Here is a 10,850-nt window from a genome sequence, read left to right as displayed (position 1 = left end):
TCAGACGGCCTCTTGTTCTTAGCATTTTGGCTAGTTATATGTGTGTCTATTGACTGCTGTTCATTACAATAAGAAGCTTATATGACCAAAATTGAGATCATATAACATTATATATATACAAATAATTAGGAGGTAATTTGAAACCAGTTAGCAAACTAACTATACACTGAGGATAACAAATCTTAGGTGTTAAGGAATCTCCTAACAGTCAGTGGCATTCAGGAGAAATATGCCACCAAGAGGAACACAGAGTTCTATAGCAGAGCCTTCTGAGAATAAGCTTGCTGTGGCTGAGGTGGTTGTTGGCTGCCTCCTGTTTGAGGCAGGGCTGATGATGTCAAAGTATAGTTTGGCACCTGGAACATATTAGGTCTTGTATTCTGGTATTTGGTGACATCAGTAAGTATGGGTACAGCAGTAGGTACAGGCACAGCAGCAGCAGGAGGACTGTATATTGAAGCCTGGCTGGGATACCGATTTCCATGAACAGAACTAATCATTGCATTTGGGTAAGAAGCCTGGGTCTGCTGACTAGGAAGAGCTGCATTTGCAGAGGGTGGAATTGTTCCTTGGCTGATGGAAGACAGCTGCTCAGGAGGAAGACTGTAGCTCTGGAGATGGCTCACCTGTGCACTTCTGGCAACCAGGTAGGTGCCACTTTGAGCAGGTCCTGGATATACCTGGGAACCAGAAACACCAAATGATTGTACCTAATACTATTGGTCCTGTAATTTTGAATACATTGAATCTTCATTCATTAACTTTGTATCCAAGGAAAGGGCTTTCATCACCTTCACATTTAGTTCTGAGCATTCTGAATGTTTTTTTATCAATGTCTTCCAGCTTTTCATCAATGAGAGGTCCCATCTGATGACACATCACTTCAAGATGAAGTAGCTCTGGTAAGTCTGGCTGATTATCACTGGGGTCTGCACTTTGTAACAACTGGTCCATTTTATCTTCATCAATAAAGGTCGGTTCTGGTTCTGGCTCAATTGTTTCTATCTAAATATCACCATTGAATTGTACCGTCTTCTTCTCTATTTTAATCATTTCTTGGTCAGCAGTGAGATCTGCACTCACAAAATTAGAAGGAAAAGCCCCATGCCTTGATGGGTTTCACCTTTCCACCAGTTGGGATCACTGTCATCAAGGACTGTAATAATGTCTCCAGCTTTAAAGGTAAGCTCATTATCCTCAGCAGCTTCAAAGTCATAAACAGCACGGACTTTCCTGCTTTCATGTTGGTGGTTAGTTAAGAGATTAGATGTGCTCAGATACAAAGTGGAAAGGATAGTTGACTGCTGCCTTTGCTCCTTGAGAGACAACTTAATAGCTTTTGCTAAATCTTCTTCCTCCTTTTTGTTAGCCACAGTGGGGTCCTTGGCTACCAGAGAAGGGATTGTTTCTGTTTGTTCTGCAGCTTTAATTCTTCATCTGGGCCTTTTCACGCCATAATTGGAGTCCTTCTTCCCAGCCCCATATGGTTTCTCCTTCAGGCTAACCTGTCATGTCATACTCCTTCTTCATCTCTTCCAGTCTGTCTCATTAATTTCTTTCTTGAGAGCAGGTCTTAAATCCCATCAGAAAGTAGTCATCTACCACATGACAGACATGGCACTATTGCACGTCTTGTCTGGGAAGCTGTTACGGCAGCCCTTAGAGTCCAACACTTTGTCAGTGCTCACAACAGCCTCACACTGTCCTTTGCCACTGTAAAATCCAGACCACAGCGAGAAAGTTTTTCTCTCAATTTGAGACTGATTCATGTTGATCCTGCAACCAAAGCATGTGGTGTCTTCAGTAGTAAGGTCTCACCATTTATTATGGTGGGTAACCAAGAAAAATGGCAGTATACCATGGTGTTTGGAGTTCTCTGAAGAATCCTTAACCAGTACCTCACAGAAAGATATCTCATGTCATGAAACACAATTTTCATTTAATAAAGTATATTTTTTTGTGTATTGATACAGTATAATTTATTTTGAAGTCTTAAAAAATTAAGTTGTAGTTTGAAATTAGCTGACTAAATGTTGGGTTTTCATAAGGATTTCCCATATGTCCTTAATTTTGGCGATCTACCCATCACCCCTTTCTCTCCTTTATTCTACCACCTCCATCCCTGCTTAATCTTTTATTTCTCAATATTTCCCTCTTCTTACATTTCATATGTTTATTAGATTTTATTTTGTTGCTGTGATAAAATGTCACCATCAAAATAACATATAGAAATATGGGTTTTGGGGTCTATAGTTCTAGAAGGTTGTATAAAGACTCTTGTATACAGTCTGTACAGAACAGTCTATTATGGTAAGGAGGCTTGACATCAGACAAGTATGGCTGCTGAAGCAGGAAAATGAAGTACCATATTTTCAAATATAAAATGAGATGGTGGAACTTCAGCCTTGTACAGCCACTGTGGAAATCAGTATGGTGAGTCCTCCGGAAGATAGAAAACAGTCCACCTCAAGATACAGCTATATAAATCTGGATATATACCTGAAGGATGCTTTATCCTACCATAGAGACACTTGCTCAACTATGTTCTTTGCTGTTCTAATCATAATAGCCAGAAAATAGAAAACAAAACAAAACAAAACAAAACAACTATATGTCTCTCAACAGATAAATGGTTAAAGAAAATGTGGTATAGTTATACAATGGAATATTACTCAGCCATTAAGAAAATTGACCCAGGGTCTGGCAGATGCCAGCAGCCAGCCCAGAGTGAGGTACGCAGCTGCCAGCACAGAGTCCTGCCTGTGTTACTGACTCACCATCCCAGACAGAACTAAGACCCCAGGGCACCAGAGACTGAGTTTCTCTGTAAGGTGAAAGCCCACAGTGAGGGGAACAGCAGGTCTGACCTCAAGCACTCACCTGACCCCCCCACCCACAAAGTTCTCAGGGAAAAGTTCCCAGGTTCCTGCAGGTGCCCAGGCACCCAGTAACCAACAAGGCAGACCCAGGAGCCTGTGCGTTCTACTTGCCAACCCAGAAGGAACTGCGGACCCCAAAACACCACAGTCTGGGTGTCCCTGTTGGGTGAAATCCCACAGTGGGGAAAATATCAGGTCCAACCCTCAGGACACCCAGCTCCAGAAAAGTTTCTGGGTTCCCACAGGCTCTAGGCTCTGGCCTCCTACTGCATGCTGAGTGCTGTTCTCATCTGCCATTGATTACAGCTAGGGTACTGAGGCACACAGCTGCAACCTCAGACCTACAAATGCCTGAGAACCATTGGAGCAACCCTCAGATACTGCTCCAAGGTGCGACCAGGTATCCCTAGCTAAACTGATGAAACAGTAGGACACCCTGATTCTTCAAGAGGGCTGCGTCCACCAAATACAGCTTAAGAGCAGCAGCAGTAGCTCACTAAATCCAGAGCAAGAAACCCAGCAGCAGGGCAGCCATCTCCAGGACTTCTCTTGATGAGAGGATAGCCTTCCTGAACACCACAGTTACCACACAGGTCCATACACCTGAAGTGAACATGACAATTCCTGAGAAACACTGCCATTCACCTGACGATACCCAAAAAGCTGAGGAGACCTCCCTCAGAACCCCGCCAAGGGGATTCTCCCAACCCCAGGATTCCAGCAGGCATCAGAAATTAAGAGCCAACACCTGAGACAGCCAGATGGGTAGAAGCCAGCGTAAAAGCACAACCAACAAAAGGCAAAGCTATATGTCATCCTCAGAACCCAGTTATCCAGGGGCAAGGAGCCCTGGACACCCTAACATAAGTGAAATTCAAGAAGATGACCTCACATCTATGCTTACGAAGAGGTTAATAGAGGAAACAAATGAAATGCTTAAAGAATTAGGGGAAGGTAAAGTCAAATAGATTATGGCCACCTGTAAAGAAATACAGGAAGATGCAGTCAGTTTGTGGCTTTCAGAGAGAAAAATGATTAAATTACTGAAAAAAATAAAAGAAACAGAGGATGTTCAAACAAACAGGTGAAAAAATTGAAGGAAAATACAGTCGGACAGGTGAAGGAAATCAACAAAATAGTTCAAGATCTGAGGATAGAATTGGAAAAACTAAAGAAAACACATGGAAGTCATTGAGAGAAAGAACTTAGGAAAGAAAATAGGAACTACAGAGATAAGCATAACCAACACACTACAAGAGATGGAAGAAAGAATCTTAGGTGCGGAAGATACAATGAAAGAAATCGATATATCTGTAAATATAAAAAATTACTGACACAAACCATCCAAGAAATCCAAGAAAACATGAAAAGACAAAACCTAAGAATAATAAGAATACAGGAAAAAAAAACATTCCTGTCTCAAAGGCCCAGAAAATATTTAAAAAGAAGGAAATCATGAAATTTGCAGGCAAATGATGGAAAATAAAAAGGTCATCCTGAGTGAAGTATCCCAGAAGCAGAAAGACACACATGGTATATTCTCAGTTAAAAGTGGATATTATATGTATAATTTAGGATAAACATACTAAAATCTGTATACCTAAAGAAACTAATCAAGAAGGAGGACTCTGGCTAAGATTCTCAAGCCAGAAGAGGGAGAAAAAAGGAACAGGACAGGAGCCTACCACACAGGGCTTCTGAAAGACTCTACCCTGCAGGGTTTCAAAGCAGATGCTGAAACTTATAGCCAATCTTTGGGTAGAGTGCAGGAAATCTTATGAAAGAAGTGAAAAATAGTAAGACCTGGAGAGTACAGGAGCTCCACAAAGAGAGCAACAGAACCAAAAAATCTGGGCACAGGAATCTTTTCTGAGACTGATACTCCTACCAAGCTCCATTCATAGAGATAACCTAGAACCCCTGCACACTGCCCATGGCATTTCAGTGTTCAAGTGTGTTAGATAGTAAAGGGAATATAGACTGACTCTGACAGGAATTGATTGGCCTGCTCTTTGATCACCTTCCCCTCAAGGGGGTGTAGCCTTACCAGGCCACAGAGGAAGACAATGCAGCAACTCCTGATGAGACCTGATAGACTAGGGTCAGAAGGAGAAGGAAGAAGACCTCCCCTATCAGTGGACTGAGAGAGGGGCATTTGTGAAGAAGAGGGAGTGAGGATGGGATAAGAGGGGAAGAGGGAGGGACCTACAGGTTGACTACAAAGTGAATAAACTGTAATTAATAAAAAGGAAATATAATTATGAAATTTGCAGGTAAATGTATGGAACTAGGAAAAAAAACATTCTGAGTGAGGTATCAGACACCCAGGAAGACAAATATGGTATATTATATATTAGCTGTTAAGTCAATGATAAGGAAGCTACCATTTGTAGAAACACCGATTTTTGGTATAAGTGATGAAGTGAGGCAGATAGATCTTTCTTGGGAAGGGAAGAAGCATGGAGAGATACAGATTGACCATGGGGGGCAGAGAATTGAAACAAGAGAATCAAGCAGGTAGTGGGAGAAAAGAAGGGGAGAAGGGAGGTAATTTCAGTAAATACAGATAAGATTAAGGGCCAGTATGGAAACCTAATATGATAGAAAGTACCTAATATGGTAGTGAGGAACCACCACACTGAAATCCCACCATCTCATATTATATTTGAAAATGTGATCTTTCAACTTTCTGTTCTAGCTAACATGCTTGTCTGCTTTCATACCTCCCTACCATGATGGGTTCTTAGCCCTTTGTAACTATAGACCCAAAGAAACCCTTTATTCTATGTGTTGCCTTGATGGTGACATTTGTCACAGCAACATAAAAGTATCTAATATATAATAGAAGTATCTTATATATTTGTAATATCTAATACTGTATATGTAATTTCATTAAAATCACTAAATAATGGAAAGAGAGAGCCCCAAATGGCCATCTTTTGTCTCCAAATAAGGCTTCTAGTAGCAGGAACAGGTTATATCCAATTGCTCTTTTGGTCAAAGGCTGTTGTAAAGGCTATAGGTTTCTCTTCATAAACTGACAACAAAACTTAATTGCTGAAGAAGAAGCTACACAACTTATTGAACATACAGCAGTAGAGCTGGTGCCTACCTAGAGACTTCACTCATACAGGTACCAGAAGGCATCCTGTATGCTATCGAAATAGAAATGTAAACAACAATCCAACTACCAACTCTTTGATCTACAATTTGTCCTGCCTGCAATATAAGTTAATGCAATGGTGACACAAGCCTGTAGAGTAATCAATCAATATCTGATGTGAATTAAGACCCACTTCATGAGGTGGAACCCACACTCAATGCTGTTTGGTAATCAAGAACCTGAGACTAGATAGCCCAGGAACTTAGTATAAAACAAAACACTGGGAAGGGACAAGATGGCGGCACCAGGAGAACACTGTGTCTGAGGAGCAGGACAGAATTTTCCATACAGTGACTAAGAGCCTGAACTCTGGGCTATAAAACAATAGCGATTATGTTTCCCAGGTGAGAGGAAACCCCCATGGCGTGGGGATCAGTTGGATCCACTCTTAGGTCCCCCAGCCAGAACCCAGAAGAGATCCTGGGTCACGCAGGCACTAGGTCGCCAAACTAGAGCCACATGCCTGCGTGTCATGATCACCTTCCTAGGCTGATCAGTGAGCACAAAAAACACCAGAGTCATCTCAGTCACAAGAAAACCCCACAGGGAAGGTAGGAAACGGTACTGACTTGGGTCACTCAGTCTTTACCTGGAAAAAGTCTCACAGACCGGTGGGTATGAGCCTCCATCACTGAACTGGGATCCAGCTGTAGCCACAGGTAGTTGCTCTGTGCCAGCTCTCCAGCACAGACAGAGCTGTGCATCCCAGGGCAACAGAGACTGGGAGTCCCTGTCAGGAGAAAACCCCACAGGGAATGAAGCAAAGGGGACAGACTTAGGCCACCCAGTATATCCCTGAAATAGGTCCCGCAGACCGGCCAAACCCAGGGAACTGCTGTGCACCAGATAGCCTGCTGTTACCAGGAGAATGGTATCCACCCGCCACAGATTACCACTTGGTACTGGGGCACAGAGCCCTAACCTCAGACCTACAAAAGCCCATAATCCCCAAGATCAAACCACAGATATTGCTCCAAGGGGCAACCAGTTATCCCTAACAAAACTGACCAAACCACGGAACACACAGGTTACAGGAGCAGATCACTAAATTTACAACAAGAAACCCAGAAGCAGGGCAGCTATCTTCAGGACTTCTCTGGGTGAGAGGAGAGCCCTCTCGACCAACAAGGACCACAGTTACCACTCAGGTCTCTATGCATGAGGTGAGCAGCAGCAACTCCTGAAAAACACCGGCTATCCAGTGACTATACCCAAAAAGCTGAGAAGGCTTCCTTCAGGAAAAACCATCTTTCTGCCAAGGGGATTCTCTCCACCACAGGATTCCAGGAACCACCAGAAACTAACCCTAAACACCTAAGATAGCCCAATGGGTAGAGGTCAGCATAAAAGCTCAACCAACAAAAGACAGAGCCAAATGGCATCTCCAGAACCCAGTTATCCAGGGGCAAGTAGCCCTGGACACCCCAGCATAATTGAAATTTAAGAAGATGACCTAACATCTATGCTCATGAAGAGGATAACAGAGGAAACAAATAAAATACATAAAGACCTAGAGGAAGATACACTCTTATGGCCATCTGTAAAAAAATATAGAAAGTTGCAACCAAACAGTTTGTGGCCTTTAGAGAGGAAACACATAAATCACTGAATGAAATAAAAGAAACAGAGGATTGTTCAAACAAACAGCTGAAGGAATTGATGGAAAAACAGGAAAATACAGTCAGACAGGTGAAGGAAATCAACAAAATGGCTCAAGATCTGAAGATAGAATTGGAAAAAATAAAGAAAACACAAATAGAGGAAATTGTGGAGAGAAAGAACTAAGGGAAGAAAACAGGAACTACAGAGGTTAGTGTAACCAATAGACTACAAGAGATGGAAGAAAGAATCTCAGGTGTGGAAGATACAATGGAAGAAATAGATGTATCTGTCAGAGAAAATGTTAAATCTAAAAATTTCCTGACACAGACTATCCAAGAAATTCAAGACAAAATAAAAAGAAAAAACCTAAGAATAATAGGAATAGAGGAAAAATGAGATTCCCTGCTCCAAGGCCCAGAAAATATTTTCAACAAAATCATTGAAGAAAATTTCCACAACTTAAAGGAGAGGCCAATAAAAAAATATAAGAGGCCTACAGAACACACAGTAAATTAGACCAGAAAAGAAAATCCTCCCACCACATAATAATCAAAACAGTAAGTATACAGAACAAAGAAAAAATACTAAAAGCTGCAAGGAAAAAAGGCCAAGTAACATATAATGGCAAACCCATTAGAATCACACCTGACTTTTCAACAGAGACTATGAAACCCAGAAGGGCCTGGACGAATATCGTGCAGATCCTAAGAGAACACAGATGTCAGCACAGGCTATTATACCCCACAAAACTCTCAGTCCTCATAGATGGAGAAAACAAGATATTCAATGACAAAAACAAATTTCAACAATACCTACACACAAATCCAGCGTTACAGAAGACACTAGAAGGGAAAATACAACCCAAGAAAACACAGGAAATACTTAACCTCACTACAGTAAAACAAAAAGCAACCAAGCACACAACCTTATGACCACAGCCAACATCAAATCAAAGGATCTAACAGCCACTGCTCATTAATCTCTCTCAACATCAATGGAATCAATTCTCCAATAAAAAGACACAGACTAACAGAATGGATACGTAAACAAAACCCAGCAATCTGTTGCATACAAGAAACACACCTAAGGCACAAAGATAGACATTACCTGAGGGTAAAGGGTTGGAAGACTGCTTTCCAAGCAAATGGACCCAAGAAGCAAGCAGGAGTAGCCATTCTAATATCTGATAAAACAGACTTTCAACCGAAATTAATAAAAAGAGGTGGGGAAGAACACTTCATACTCATCAAGGGAAAATTCTACCAGGAAGACATCACAATCCTGAAAATCTATGCCCCAAATACAAGGGCACCCACATTTGTAAAAGAAACATTGATAAAACTTAAACCACATATAGATACCCACACATTAATAGTGGGAGACCTCAACACCCCACTCTCAACAAGGACAGGTCAAAAAAACAGAAATTAAACAAAGAAACAATGTCTCTAACAGAGGTCATGAATCAAATGGACCTAAAAGATATTTACAGACCCTTACAACCAAACACAAAAGAATTTACCTTCTTCTCAGCACCTCATAGAATCTTCTCCAAAACAGACCACATAGGTGGTCACAAAGTGAACCTCAACAGATACAAGAAGATTGAAATAATCCCTTTTATCCTGTCTGATCACCATGGAATAAAGCTGGACCTCAACAACAACAGAAATAGCAAAAAGCCTACACACACATGGAAACTGAACAACTTGCTACTAAATGACAGCTGGGTCAGGGAAGAAATAAAGAAAGAAATTAAAGTCTTCCTAGAACTCAATGAAAATGAAGGCACAACATACCCAAACTTGTGGGACACAATGAAAGCAGTGCTAAGAGGAAAGTTCATAGCACTAAGTGCCTTCAAGAAGAAATTCGAGACAGCTCATTCAAGCAACTTAATGGCCCACTTAAAAACCCTAGAAAAAGAAGAAGCAGACACACCAAAAAGGAGTAGATGGCTGGAAATAATCAAAATCAGGGCTGAAATCAATCAATTAGAAACAAATAAAACAATTCAAAGAATCAATGAAACCAAAAGCTGGTACTTTGAGAAAATCAACAAGATAGACAAACCCTTAGCCAAGCAGACTAAAAGGCAGAGAGACACCATCCAATTCAACAAAATCAGAAATGAAAAGGGAAACATAACTACAGACACTGAGGAATTCAAAATAATAATTAGGATTTACTTCAAAAGTCTATATGCCACAAAACTTGAAAATCCAAATGAAATGGACAATTTTCTTGATCAATTCAACTTACCAAAGCTGAATCAGGACCACGTAAATCAATGAAATAATCCCATATCCCCCAAGGAAATAGAAGCAGTCATCGAAAGTCTCCCATCCAAAAAAAAAAAAAAAAAAAAAAAAAACCAGGACTAGATGGTTTCAGCACAGAATTCTTCCAGACCCTCAAAAAAGAGCTAACTCCAGTTCTTTTCAAACTATTCCACAAAATAGAAACAGAAGTAACACTACCAAACTCATTCTATGAAGCCACAGTCACCTTGGTACCTAAACCTCACAAAGACCCAACAAAGAAAGAGAATTTCAGGCCAATCTCCCTTATGAACATTGCTGCAAAAATACTCAATAAAATACTTGCAAACCGAATATAAGAACATCAAAGTTATCACCCACTATGACCAACTAGGCTTCATCCCAGGTATGCAGGGGTGGTTCAATATACAGAAATCCATCAATGTGATCCACCACATTAACAAACTGAAAGAAAAAAAAAACACATGATAATCTCCCTAGATGCTAAAAAAGCAGTTGACAAAATCCAACATCCATTCATGTTTAAAGTATTGGAGAGATCAGGGACACAATGAACATATCTAAACATAGTAAAGGCGATATACAGCAAGCCTATAGCCAACATCAAACTGAACGGAGAGAAATTTAAAGAAATCCCACTGAAATCAGGGACAAGACAAGGCTGCCCACTCTCTCCATATCTCTTCAACATAGTTCTGGAAGTCCTTGCTAGAGCAATAAGACAGTTGAAGGAGATCAAGGGGATACAAATTGAAAAGGAAGAAGTCAAATTATCACTATTTGCAGATGATATAATAGTATATGTGAATGACCCCAAAAACTCTACTAGGGAACTCCTACAGCTGATAAATACCTCCAGCAAAGTGGCCGGATACAAAATTAACTAAAAAAAATCAGTAGCCCTCCTGTATACAAAAGACAAAA

At 40.8% G+C, this 10,850-nt stretch overlaps 1 pseudogene; it reads right to left on the bottom strand.

The window, feature by feature from the left end:
- Nucleotides 1–254: 254 nt before the first annotated feature.
- LOC129680099 (signal transducing adapter molecule 1-like) lies at nucleotides 255–1,769 on the bottom strand (annotated as a pseudogene).
- Nucleotides 1,770–10,850: the final 9,081 nt, after the last annotated feature.

This window comes from Psammomys obesus, unplaced genomic scaffold, assembly GCF_907164565.1.
Source record: "Psammomys obesus unplaced genomic scaffold, mPsaObe1.curated_primary_1811, whole genome shotgun sequence".
In the NCBI taxonomy this organism is placed as follows: Eukaryota; Metazoa; Chordata; class Mammalia; order Rodentia; family Muridae; genus Psammomys; species Psammomys obesus.
Note: the sequence above shows the minus strand (reverse complement) of the source record. Positions and strands in the feature narration are given on the sequence as shown.